The 14460-nt window shown below is 42.3% G+C and overlaps 1 non-coding gene across 1 annotated transcript; it reads right to left on the bottom strand.

The window, feature by feature from the left end:
* Positions 1–479: 479 nt before the first annotated feature.
* Positions 480–604, bottom strand: LOC120101226 (small nucleolar RNA SNORD22). The gene has a single exon (XR_015679229.1). It is a non-coding gene; the product is annotated as a small nucleolar RNA SNORD22 (small nucleolar RNA).
* Positions 605–14460: the final 13856 nt, after the last annotated feature.

Below are 14460 nucleotides of genomic sequence, written 5' to 3' on the forward strand. Positions count from 1 at the left end.
CCTGCACACTGAGAGGCATGTCTGCTATCTGCAATAGTTGATGCAATCAACTTCACATGGAGATTAGCCATCACACAGGCACACATATTTTGCAACCAATCACATCCAGACAGGTGCATCACCTCTCAGTGTGGGTGCAACCAGAAAACTGGGTGCAGATCTCATTTAATTCATGGAGATAAAGCTTATCTTCCCAACAGAACTCTAGCAGTGGGAAGGGTGGGGAAAATGAGGGCTTGAAGAAAAGCATCTCTACTTCTTCACTTAGTAATTCTGTTTTGTTTGTTTTTGAGGTCAAGAGTACATTTATTAGAAAAATGAAGATGGCTGCATGCTATCTTGAATAAAGTTACTAAGGAAGGGATCTGACAAGCCCCCTCTTGGTGTCCTTGAACGTTCTATGCACCTTGTTCTTCCTTGGACCTAGAAAAGATGAACCCACTTCTCAGCAGTGTGTTTCCCATATACAGGCTCTGACAACCCCTCAGGTAGCTCCTTCTGGAGCAGACTTTCTTATTCCACCACAGCCAGCCCCAGTAAGTCCATCTTTTTGGGCTTGGGACTAGGACAGGAAGTAAGGTGTGTGAACATTCCTTTTCTGGAGTCACTTTGTCATAAGAACGACAAAGTTGTCATTCAGCTTGTAAGAACAAGCTGATTTCTGTAATCACCACCCTAGTTAACTTATCCCTAGCATGAAAGGCATCTTCTCAGTCACTGGCAGGAACTGGAAGCTTTGCCCTATGGTTGTTACCCACCGGCCCACGCACACACGCACGCAAGCAAGCAAGCACACAGGTCCACTTGCATTCTGGTGTCTTGAACCTCATTTCTTACAGTTTCCTGTACATGTCAGCCTTTGTTCGCCTGTCCCTTCACTGCTTGGACTTTTATCCTTCAGAGTTCTGTTCTTACTTCTGGGATGAAATGTGAGACTCCAGCCTCACTTGACTTTCCTTTCTCACACGATCTCCACTAATGCTTCTCTTCCAAAGCCTTAGTTAGGGGCTCTATTGCTGCAATAAAACACTGTGACCAAAAGCAGCTATAGTCCATCATCCAGGGAAGTCAGGGCAGGACTCAAGGCAGGAACCTAGGCAGAAACCATGATGCTTACTGGCTTGCTATCTCTGACTCGCCCAACCCACTTTCTTACATCACCTGAGACCACCAACCCAGGAGTATCACCACCCACAGTGAGTTGGGTCCTCCCATATTAATCATCAATTATGAAAATGCACCCCAAGTTACCAATCTGGTGGGGATATTTTCTTACTTTCTGTTGCCTTTTCCAAAATGACTCTACATATGAGTCAAAGTTGGCATAAAAACTAGCCAGCACCGCTCATGATGAACTTCTGGCAAATGATTTCACAGTCACATCGCCAGTTCCTAGATTTGTTCTCAGAGTTTGACTCCAGTTTTCAAATGGCCCAAGTGAATATTACTACCCAAATATCTATCTAATCTAGAGTTGTAATGAAAAGAGCATTGGTGACATACTGAGAAGACAGTGGCAGGACTGTATGACTGTGTCCTCAGAGTCTCTATGTCATACTTTCCTTCAAATGAAAAGCGGTAAGGCGATGGAGGCAGACAGTGTAGGGTTAACATTTGCTAAATGCAAGCTTGACACAGTCTCTTAGTTTAAGAAGATGAACATCTCCTAGAACTACTTTCAAAGAACTTATGTGGGACCAAACAGAAGCTCACATGGAATCTGTAGAGCTAGAATAACAGAGAGACAAGTGACCTTGCAGTGACACCCAAGGAGATGAGATATGTGTACGCCTAGGTAACCTCACGTAGTGACGCCCAGAAAGACAAGGTTCATACATGCTTATTAGCCCAGGGAAGGAGTCAAGGTATGCACCTGACTCCTGTAACGAGTAAGGAGATGTCTAGATGCCTCAGATGACTTTAATAAAGGTACCTTGGGTTAACAAACAGACACTCTTTCCCAGAGAGACCAAGAAATGAGGTGTGCAGAGATGACTGTGCTTGAGAGTTCTTGCTACTCTTGCAAGAATGTTCAGGACTGGTTTTCAGCACCCACACCAGGTGACTCATAACCGCCTATAATTCCAGTTCCAAAGGATCCAGTGCTCTCTGGTCACCATAGGCATATGCATATGCATAAATAAGAATAAATAGGTCTTAAGAGAAAAAGGTTCTGATACATGGGTTACAAAATAAAATTATGACTCTTCTTGTCTCACTCTGGTCACAGAACCTAGATAGACATCCCTGGAGCCCAGAATAAGCTCCCAGAGCATTTATTGTTTCAAGAGCAAATTTCTTCCATTGAAAGTGATAGTTCTTCTCATTTTGTGAGTGCATTTCATTCAGTAAAAATGATGAGTGATCATGAGAGAATTTACCAAACTGTATGTTTACAGCCAAACATAATAGCCAAGCGTATGTTTTCTGAGGGACTCTGGGTAGCATAATCAATCAGCTCATTGGGCTCGATTTAGGCCTGTTCTGAGCACAGCCTAACAGGGTGCTAATGCCTTAGTTTCCGTTCCTCGAAGGAAGGGGATTTTTCGGAACACAGGACCTAGAGCCCGTTAGGCAAATGTTCTACCACTGAGTGCAGCCTCAGCTTTCAGGGCATGCATGGATCTATCAGTGTTTTCTAGGGTAATTTTCACAATTATATCCAAGTCTTTCCTTAAACATACAAAATAAAGCTCCCTTTGCTCTGTTGTATTTTCACATTGATAACGTACACGAGGGTCCCAGAGCCCAGCACGGAATTTGATGTGACTGAATGCAAGCTCGTGAGAATGAGCGAAGCCCCATTCTCTAAGGAGAAACCCATTAGCTTGCCATATGGCCAGAAATTCTCTTTTAATGTTAGTAGGGCTGGGTAGGAATACCTGCCTGATACTGAGTCTTGCTTATTTTTTCCTTTTTCGGTTTGTTCACATTGTTGGAAATCCCCTTAGGAAGCAGTCAAGCCTCTTCTCCCTGATGGCATTCTCTAGGAGCTCATTCTAGAAGACTGCCATTTAAGAACTCCACGTTGAATGTGAATTATCCTATGTTGTTTGTGGCTCTTACCACCATGCCCTTCTTAACGTCAGGATCTGTAAGTGCCACTGTTAGTGAATTTGGCTAGCAGCATTTGAAGCAGATGAGATTTTAGCTCACGCCTTGATAACTGCATTGGCTCAGTCTAAGCGAAAGCCTTATTTTCATTAAAGGGAGCAGACATGCTGAGGAAGAAGGTGCTATTTTTACATAGGGTCTTTTTTTTTTCCTACTGAAACCACATGATAACACTGTGCTGTTAAAATGATCTCCAGCATGCTGAGTTAGCTGAAGAAACAATATGCATGTTGCCAAAATCAAGGCGGTACTATTCTGAGCCTCCTCCGCTCCAACCTCTAGCTCTCCTTGGTGGTCATGAAGAGGAGACCAGGGCAGAGCTGGTAAAGAAGAAGATGTCACAGACAGAATGGGGGTCACCTACAACCCCCAGCAGATTATATACGCTTTGAGTATTTGATATTGACTGTCCTCCATCATTGATATGAGAAGTTTTTTATTGGAAATTTGCATATTGTTGATATTTGTTGAGAACTCACTCTACCACACACACAGTGTGATTATCTATCTATCACCTATCTATAATCTATCATCTATCTATCTCTAACTCATTATGTAGAACAGGCTCTTTTATAAATTACAGAGATCTGCCTACCTCTGACTCCTGAACGCTGAGATTAAAGGCATGCACTACCATATCTTAGATATGGTTTTTAAGTAAAGGCAGTATAAAACAGAACTCAGGCTAACTTAAGAACTCTACTGATAATAGAAGTTTAAGTAAATGCCCTCCTGTTTTGTTTTTTCCCTTAAAGCTATTATTACCATTATTTATATTGTTGTTAAATTGTTGTTATAACAACAACAATTATAATATATATGACAGGGACCTCCCTAAGTAATCTATAAAGCCTTTGTTGGTCCCCACAGTGGTCTTATCCAGTAACTTTTGGCTCCATTTGCAGAAGGCAAGAAGTCAGGGTCCCCTAGGAATCCAGTGACTGGAGATTCAAGCTTACATGGGGCCGCCCAGCGCTACAGCCTCCGGTTCTCACCAGGCAGTACTGCAGCTGTGGTTAGTATAGAATCTGGCCCTCCACTATGTATGGCTCAGCCTTTGTTCTCACCACCATTCCATTCCCAAAATGCAAAAAGTACCACCAAGAGCAAGTTAGTACAAGCAAACAATAGAAAGACAAAGGTCTTTTCTCTTCCTGGTCTTCAATCCCTGCATGCAAAGCATCACGGGTTTTGTTTCTCTTGCTCTCAAGGACCAGAGACTTTTCCCCCACTGCACACCAGAATTTGAGTCAAGTACCTGTTCACAGACAGGCTTGTACTTGACAGAGAAAATAATTGGAGTGCCTGTCGAGCAGACAGATGCTCATGTAGAGGATGGCTTATTGCTTCTCGACCCTGTCTCGAAAGCAAAATTGCTTTTATGGCCTCCATATTCCCCAGGATCTTGTACAGATTCAGGGTCTGCACTAAGGAGAACACCGCAGCTGCCAGGCTCAGGTAGCCAAAGCTTGTAAACACCCAAAAGCCACTCAAAAATGTGACAAAGTGGCTAGGAAGAGATCAAAATTGCAATGCTCAAGATTTGGGAGGAAATTAAGGGAATCTGTAGAAAGAGGAAACAAGTGATTTGGGAAGGTTCTTCATAAGAAATAAAGAGGTGTGGAAAATAATTTTAAAGACATGTCCCAAGAACTATTAATACAATCTCAGCTCCACTCACTTTTTTTCTTTAAAAAAATGTATAGCAATATTAACTAGTTAATTACTCATTAATATTCAATGCCCTTTGTAGACTACACTCTTTCCTTGATAAGACTCGGCCACCAGGCTAATAACCTCCATGAAGGTTATACTCTGAGGATGGCTGACAGACAAAAATGTGGGGAAAACAACCAGAGAGATTCTGCCTCAAACAAGACTGAAGGAGGTGAGAACTGACTTCCAAATATTGTCCTCAGATCTCCATACTCATTCATTCCATAGTACAAACACTGTCACACAGACAGATGAAATGTTTTTAAAAGAAAGTTCCAAATAAATAATTGCAATTACATTTCTTTCATCTGTTCCGTTGGTTCTGCATAATTAATTTTGGGCCAGTCGGGCCAAGGATCAGTCATCAGATTTCAGAAAGTTATCAACTTCCAAGCCAAAGGAGACAAAAAAAAATCCAAGACCTGGAAGCCTTAAGTTAGTCTCTTAGTACAGCCTAGATGTTGTCTAAGTTTGTCAGTTTAGAATCTCATATTTAGAGGTGGTATCCATTCTTTTACGTATCGGTTGTTAAGAGTACCCAGCATCCAGGTTGTGGTAATGGACACCTTTAATCCCAGCAGATTAGAGGGAGGCAGAGGTAGGTGGATCTCTAAATTTAAGGCCAGCCTGGTCTATGTAGTGAGTACCAGGCCAAGCTGATCTACTTAGTGAGAATCTATCTCAAACAAAAACAAAACAAGTTTCAACACCATCCTCTCATGAGTCTCTGAGACTCCTGTTGAAAGTCTGATGCTCGGCTTAGATCTCACAGCAGACCCTCTGGGAGGGCTGGGGTTGGGATCTCTACAATCTACTACAGCAAAGGCAGGACACAGGACAGAGTTGGCAAATGTATGTCTGCTTGTGTGTGTTTCTCCACTCTTTCCCCCGAGGATGAGAACACATGAAGAACAGAAGGAGTGACACATTCTTTAAGACTTGACTTTCTCCAATGTGAACAACCTCTGGACCACACCTACTACTAACACTTTAGTATCCTAGGCAGGCTGGATCATCCATTCTACTGGGCAGCTCCTCCCCCATACCTCTTAACTACACTGCTGTCTTTGTATTTTTAACACATTAAACTACTCAACAAACCTCCTCATTCCAATAATCCCTTCACCATGAGGTGAAAGAGCAAATTCTTATCATGTGCCAGGGGTTCTCGGGGACTCCTCAAGGTGTGCTTAGGTATAACGAGTTTAGAGACTTTCTCATCCTAATGTAGAGTTTAATCTTAGAAGACTTAGAATCCAGAACGAACAGACAAAGCCAGATGTTAGGTTAAGTCGGATCACAAGTACCTGAGGGAAAAAAAGGCCACCATGTGTCTGTTAAAGCAACAATATATTTCCGTAAGTGTAAAGGTAAATAAAATTATTTTATTTTTATATAAGTGTGTGTGCATGTGTGTATGTAAAAATGTATGTGAAGGTGCCCTCGAAGGGCAGGGAGAGGGCATCAGGTCCCCTGGAGCTGGACTTCCAGGTAGGTACCAGCCAGCTGCTGTGGGGCTGGGAACAGAGTTCCAGTCCTTCCCAGGAGCAGTGTGTGCTCTTACCTGCTGAACCATCTCCTCAGCCTCAGTAAAACAATTTCAAAGACTCTCAGACATTTAGGGGGTCAGAGATTTTGCTCTTTTCAAGCATGGGTGTAATGAAACCAACAGAGAAGAGAAAATTCTCCTGGTGCAACACTAGTCTCTACTCTAGGTGAGCATGGTAGCTGAGTGACGCCTGTGTGTTGTCCCTTGCTGAAAGAGTTGGGGATTTTAACAGAGGGAAAGTCAAATTTTGTTTTGCTATTAATTCAATATTTAGCAGTAAAGAATCCAAGTTCTTCTTCTTCTCTCTCTTTTTTTTTAATCTTTGAATAAGATCATGAAAACTACCAAAATGTCAACATATTTTATTGTTTTGTTTTGAAAAGCAAAGAGAAAAATGCTCCATTTTTGCAAACCGTCTACAGTTTTCTGTGCCCACTTATGTTTTGTCTTTCTTGTCAGTTTCATTTTCTGAAACAGCATTTTCTTTTACAACAAACTCGTCTCTTATTTTCCCCTTGAAATCAACAATGACTCTGGAGGATGGAAAACTACTCGGTGGTTAAAGGCGTTTGCTGCTCTCGCAGAGGATCCCAGTTGGGATCCCAGCACCCACGTGGTGGCTCACAACCACCTGTAACTTCAGTTTGAGGGGATGTGACACCCTCTTCTGACTTCTATGGGCACTGCACACACATGGCATACACTCAAATGCAGATGTGCACACACACACATGCCAATTTTAAAATTTTTAAATAGATTTTAAAAGCCTATTTTTTTCTTTATTTTGGCTGTTTTATACTCTCTTCAGTCCACACGTACTTCGGAATTGTTGGCCTTTCTCTGGTCTTATTTACCTACTCATAGTAAGCATAGTTGTCCCCTTTTCGGTCTGAGTGCTCCATGGTAGGGATTGACATCTTCAGTATGCTAGTAGGATCACTGGTCTACATCCCTAGCCCAGGTAAGCATAATGTTAAGCAAACTTACTGTCTTAAAGTTTTATTGCTGTGAAAAGACACCATTACCATGACAACTATTAGAAAGGAACACATTTAATTGGAGCTGGCTTCCAGTCCTGAAGTTTAGTTCATTATCATCACAGAGGCAGGAAGCATGGCAGCACTCAGGCAGAAATACCTGGAGAAATGCCTGAGAGTTCTACATCTGGATCTACCGGCAGCAGGAAGAGAGTGTGGTCTGGTTTGAGCTTCTGAGACCTTAAAGCCCATTCCCCAATGACACACCTCCTTCAATGAGGCCACACCTCTAATAATGAGCCCATGGAGCCATTTTCATTCTAACTACAACATTTACCAACCCCTATTTTACAGAGGAACCTAGATAACTGGTTAATAACTGAGCATTATATATAAGCAAAAGTGAATATGTTTGGTAATGTGTCCAAAGAATGTCACCTTAGCACAGTACGGCAGAAAACAATGTATTTACATGTTTATAATTACTTTTAGTGTTTTGTATTCTACTGGAAATGATCTAGGATTGCAAAGAGTTCCCATTTCTTGAATAAATATTAAAGTTAACCTGAGGATATTATAAATTATGATTATATAATAGTACGGAAAATGATTATTAATACTAAAAGATTATCCATGCTGTCTTTTTATTTTTATTCTATATATGGGTTCTGCCTTTATGTGTGTCTAAAAACCATGTGTGTGTCTGGCGCCCTCAGGGACAGAATAGAGCATTGGACCACCTGGAGCTAGAGTTTCAGACAGTTGTGAGCTGCCATGTGGGTGCTGGGAACTGCACCCAAGACCTCTGGAAGAGTAGCCAGCATTCTTAACCAGTAAACCATTGCTACAGTGCAAATTTTCAAAACTCTGATTTAGTTTAGTTAGTAACACGATGTTATTGCTGTTATTTTTTGTAATTCTGGAAAACCAGGCCTTATGTGTACCACCCAAATGCTGTACTATGAGGTTTCCCCCAACTTTAGACATAACTTACATGCGTCTCACATTCCTTACCATTAAGTAATAATGTTAGCTTATGTCACCAATAACTCAGTGTGCAATATGAGAACATTCAGAAAGTTAACAAAAATATTCTGAAAAGCAAAATGTACAAATGCATTTTATTTAACACACTAAAATTCAACCTTCTGTCTTAAATCCAAAGTATAAACTAGACTGATTTATCCAAAGATTTCCTATGAATACATCAAACAGATTTAGATTATCATATAAAAATGCGTGTGTTAGCACTTTCTGAAATAATTTTTACTAAAAAACTATGTTTATTGTATTTAGCTTTTTCTTACAGCAATTCTAGAGCTATGGGTTTATATAAACATTTATTACTGTCTATAGGTCAGCTAGAACAGAATTTCTTTGACTTAAAAGACCTCACCGTGAGTTATTAATCTTCTTCCCACGTAAGGCAACAGGGCACACCACAGTGTGAGCATTGAGCAGAGGGCTGACTGGCTTCAGCGCAGTGACCTCAGCCCCAGGTCAGCAGTAAGCATGGAGACAAAGAACCAGATATTCCAGTTCCCGAAGGGCTGTTTTGCTTTCTAGTGGGTATAAAATGTTTTCCTAATTGATTTGATCTTGCCAGTAGAAGAATAGACAAATAAAAAGATGGACAAACTGGATTAGCTCTCATCTCTCTCCAGGCTGAGAACAGAAACAGACCCCATTGTTCATCTTACAGAGAGCAAGCACCACATTATCATATCAGAAAGCCAAGGTTCCCATAACACAGGCCCTGTGCCTAGCAGAAGGACGCAAGAACACAAGGCCATCTCTTAGCCAGGGATTCAAATCCAGACCTGCACAGCAGTCCTGAGATTTAAAAATGCTCTTGTGTGTGACCGCTAATTTTACCATCTTTAGATTGGTACAGTCGATTTGAAAGAAAAATGTGGACTCACTAGGGCTTGGACCCAGCAGCTATTGGAGACTCTTGGTATAAACAATGCTCTGCCCTGAGCTGTAGTGCTTACCATTTTCTGCCCTGTAAATTCTGTCACAATGGTTACTTTCCATCAGTCAACACATTGTCATGGGTACAGTATGAACAGCACTAAGATCAGACTCCACCTGAGGATGTCAGCAGACCTCCCAGGGTGGCCCCAGCCCTCCGCCCTTCCACAGACAGCTTTTCCTTATAGTGAGCCAGAAGTCTGTTTCCCTGGAGCTTCTAACTGCAGGACTTAGCCTCACTCTGTGTAAGTCTGAAAATTAAAGCTACTCATTGAGCCAATGCCGTTCAATGCCAAGTGCCGCTATCTTGGAATAGAGAGCTAGTGCCATCCACTTAACAGATAAAGAAACTGACTTCCCCCACCCCTCCCTTTAATCCCAGCACTTAGGAGGCCCAGGCAGGTGGAGCTCTGAGTTCAAGGTCAGCCTGGTCTACAGATTGAGTTCTGGGACAGCCAGGGCTATACAGTAAAACCTTGTCTTAAAACAAAACAAAACAAAACAATGAACCAAAACAAAACAAAAATCCGAGTCTCAAGAATCTAATGACTTTCCCGCTTCTATAACATCACACTTTGTCACATTTGATGTAACCAAGGATAAAACTTAAAGTTTTCACAACACATACTCTGAGTCTTTGTTCTTTGTGTTGCTAACTCATTAACATTAAAAATGATTTTGTCATATGCACACACCTGTGTGCAGGTACATACAACTAAATGTCAGCTGTTCTCTGTCACTATCTGCCTTATTCCCCAGAAATAGGACCTCTTACTTAACCCAGAGCTAGACCTGGTATCTGTTCTCTACCCTCCCCAACACTGAGGGGCCATATTTTTTATGTGGGCGTTGGGGATTTGAACTCAGGTCATCACACTTGCAAAGCAAGCACTCTCACCCACTGAGCCATCTCCCCACCCCAGGCATGTTTTAAAGCCCTCTTGTTTTAGTTGCTCTCTTCTTGTGGGTCTCTGTTTAGATGGCACCTTTATAGAAGCCAGGTACCCTGGAGCTAGTCAGACTGCAGATGCTGACTAGCAATCAACATATTAATGTTTGTAGCCATTTGAACAACCGCTTCACTTTTCAAAAGTTAAAAGGATAATCTCAGAGAAATGCAGAAAGAGACAGACATTTAATAAATTGGGCAAGGAGCACAGCTCCTTACAGGGCACTTGCCTAGTGTGTGAAAAGAACAGGGTTTGATTCCTAGCACCACATATAGGAAATTAAACTCATGAATGAACACATTGATTTTAAACATTTGAGGAACTAGGGTTTATATGGACTGTCAAAAAAAAAAGATTTTTGGGGGGCAGAGTATTGAAACTACCATTTTTTCTTTTCTCTTTCTTCCTTTCTTTCTTTCTTTCTTTCTTTCTTTCCTTCTTTCTTTCTTTCTCTCTTTTTTTTGAAGCTACCTTTCCACCAAAAAGAAAACCTGAAAATTAGCACAGATCTTCCTGTCCCTGAGCTCTAACCAATAATTAATCCCAAAGTCAAACAGGACACACTCACCTATAAACTAAATGCTCCCTAGGAAACCTTACACAATGCACCAGTACAACCTTGAAAGGACGTACAATTAACGCCCCGCTTTATCTTCAAATATCACATCCTTGGTATTTTTTAAATTATGAGCCATTGTCTCCCCAGCCTTCAGAACCACTAACGTAAAGTCTGTCTTCCTCTCCCTCTTCCTCCCCCTCCTCCCTTCTACTCTTTTCCTTTCACCCCTGCCCTTCTCTCACACCCACCCTCACACCCCCTGCCTCAGGTCTCCTGTATCCCAAGCCGGCTCCTGGCCTCAAATACACTATATACCTGAAGACAACCTCTATCTTCTGCTCCTCAATTCCACCTTAGGAGTCACCATCACCCCCGCCCTTTTGGGCAGTGCCGAAGATCCAGCCTGGTGCTTTGTGCCTTGTGCACAGCACTGTACTCTTGAGCCACATTCCCAGCCCTCGAGTTCTTTCTGTAAGTCCAGTTTATTTTTCTTTCTGGCACAAGATGGATTTCTCTATGCCCATAATCAGTAACGCTCCATTGAGAAACCTCCTGTGTAGCAAGGTGGCCGGCAAGTAACGATTACTCACTGGAGATCTGGGTTAAGAGACAGGCAAGCCAGACAGCTGGCTGAACAATAAAGGAAGAAGGGATATCAAAATATCACAAAACCTGTTGTAACGTGGTCCAGGTAATACATTTCTGGCCACCATACCTAACATAATCAAGGATTATATGAATGGGTTTTACCAAGTGGAAACAAAAAAAATGCTTTTAAGGAAAAAAAAATAATTTCCCATGTGTACCACAGCTTCTCTGCTGAACGTTCCCAGGAGGCAAGCAAAAGCCTAAATAGACCTCGATGGCTAGGAGCTACATTTTAAACCTTAATTCCTATCCCTGGAGCCCAAAGACATGCTCATCTGAAATTCCAAAGCTCAGTAAGCAATTCAGGGCTGTTTACCAGGACCAGTCATTTATTTAGTTACTTAAACCATAAAGCCTTCACCAGACCGTCATTTCCCTATCAGAAAAGCATAAAATAAGCTAAAAAGATTATCACAAATGATAATGAAAATTCTGGTATCGGGATGAAAGTCTTCAGGATAACCCACGAGGGTCACCTTTGTTCTTTCTTACACCCAAGTGGGCCAAGCTGTCCATTAAGGAGTGACACAAAGACTGGACACATCTTCAAAATATTAAAACTTTACTGTTCTGTTACCACATGTAATAAAACCCTTATTTTAGCATAAAGAATTAAAGACATTTTATTAGCAGAAAAAAATAATTTTCCCCAACTCTTGTCAGATACGTGTTTAAGACATACTAAAGGGATATGGGTTTGTATTGTTGCCAAATTCTGAGCCACATCAACTCTGGCTCCAAGGACCAGTCCTAACATCTGGAACCACACAAAAATAAGTGGACCAGTTTCCATATGGCTGATCTTCAGATTCCCCTGCAGGCATCTCGTCTCTGCTGAAATGAGCATACCCTCGATGAAAATGGCTTCAAGATCTGTTTCCTTCCTGTGGGGTAGTTCAGCTTACTAGTGTGTCTGAGTGTGACTCCCAGCACCAGGCACAGCCTAAAAAAAATGTCTGGAGCTAAAGAAATGGGTCAGATGATAAGAATTTGTAGAGATTAGATTAGATATGGCCCCCATAGATTCATGCCTTTGAAATCTTGGCCCATAGGGAGTAGCACTATTAGGAGGTGTGGCCTTGTTCGAGTAGGTGTGGCCTTGTTCCAGTAGGTGTGGCCTTGTTGAAAGAAGTGTGTCATGGCGGGGGGGGGGGCTTTGAAGTCTCATATAATCTCAAGCTATACCTAGTGCAGAATATCATATTTTCCTGGTTGCTCTCAGAAGAGAGCCTCCTCCTAGCTGCCTGTGAAAGACAGCCCCTCCTGCTCCCTACGGGTCAAGATGTAGAACTTCCGGTTCCTCCAGCACCTTGTTTACCTGCACACTGCCATGCTTCCCACCATGACAGTAATGGACTAACCTCTGAAACTGTAAGCCAGCCCAAACTAAAAAATGTTTTCCTTTATGAAAGTTTCCTTGGTCATGGTGTCTCTTCACAGCAATGAAACCTTAACTAAGACAGGACCCTTGCTGTGCAAGCATTAGCTTCTAGCCCCTATGTAAAAAGGGAAGCTTGGCTCACTCATGCTTGTGACCATGGTGCTGAGAGGGTTGGTGACAGGAGGATTTCGGGGGCTTGTTGGCAGCTAGCTTAGCTCTAGATTCAGTGAAATTCTCTCAAGGGAAATAGCAAAGGGGTAGAACGGAGCACTTGATGTTCTTCTCTGGCCTATGTGTGAATGTGTGCACATGCACATACACATATGCATATACCACACACATACTCCATGGGCATACTCATATACACAAGAAGAAGAAGGAGGAGGAAGGATGGAGTTCCGTGGAAAGGAGAGGAGAGGGGGCAGGGGAAGATGGAGGAAGAGAAGAAGGGGGAAGAAGGGGGAAGAAGGAAGAGCAGTGGAGAGAAGGAGGAAAAGAAATATCTGATATCACATTTATAGCAGGCAGTCATGTTGGTCAACCTGTTTTGCCAACTCCATGGTCAAACAGGAAGGCAAGCGAACATGACACCAAATACCTTTTTTTTTTTAATTATTATTAACTTGAGTGTTTCTTATTTACATTTCAAGTGTTATTCCCTTTCCCGGTTTCCAGGCAAACATCCCCCTAATCCCTCCCTCTCCCCTTATTTATGGGTGTTCCCCTCCCCACCCTCCCCCCATTGCCGCCCTCCCCCCAACAATCTAGTTCACTGGGGGTTCAGTCTTAGCAGGACCCAGGGCTTCCCCTTCCACTGGTGCCCTTACTAGGATATTCATTGCTACCTATGAGGTCAGAGTCCAGGGTCAGTCCATGTATAGTCCTTAGGTAGTGGCTTAGTCCCTGGATGCTCTGGTTGCTTGGCATTGTTGTTCATAAGACACCAAATACCTTTAAAGGACAATTCAGTGTCTTAAGCTTTCTGGAGACACTGAGAATTCTTGCCAGACCAGGACAAGGATAGTCAGTCAAGTCCAGTCCAGAGGCAGAAAGTGCAATGTCATTCAAAGAGAGAAAACCCAACAAAAAGGTGTGGGATGCATAGGTGATTAGGAGGATACAGAGGAACCAGAGCCATACAAATAATAACTGGAGGAAGTTACTACACTGGAAAATGCCTAGGTGTGGAGCTACAGACTCCAGTAGCTGGAGTTGCCTAGGAGGGCAAACTTTAGCATCTAAGGCAACCTCACCATGGGAATGTCATTGAGCTGAGACTGAATCTCAAGGGAGTTCCACATTTCTCCCAAATCTGCCCTGGTACCCCAGCATGCTCATTCATCGCCAATAGCAGAACATGTGTGAGGGCCAGGCCTCAGAGCACAGGGAGCAATGAGAGGTTTCAAGGAGCCACAGTTAGCTGGGCCACTTGCCAGTTAAGCTTGGGGTACCCAGGAAAGAGAAGATACTCAGATATAGTTGAATTTCAAATAAAAAATAACTAACATTTTAGTTTATGTCTCAAATATAGCATAGGATATTTGTTGTCTAAACATAATCAGAATCTTTCCTGTTATTTGTTGTTTGTTTGT

This window comes from Rattus norvegicus, chromosome 2, assembly GCF_021556685.1.
Source record: "Rattus norvegicus strain SHRSP/BbbUtx chromosome 2, alternate assembly SHRSP_T2T, whole genome shotgun sequence".
Lineage (NCBI taxonomy): Eukaryota > Metazoa > Chordata > Mammalia > Rodentia > Muridae > Rattus > Rattus norvegicus.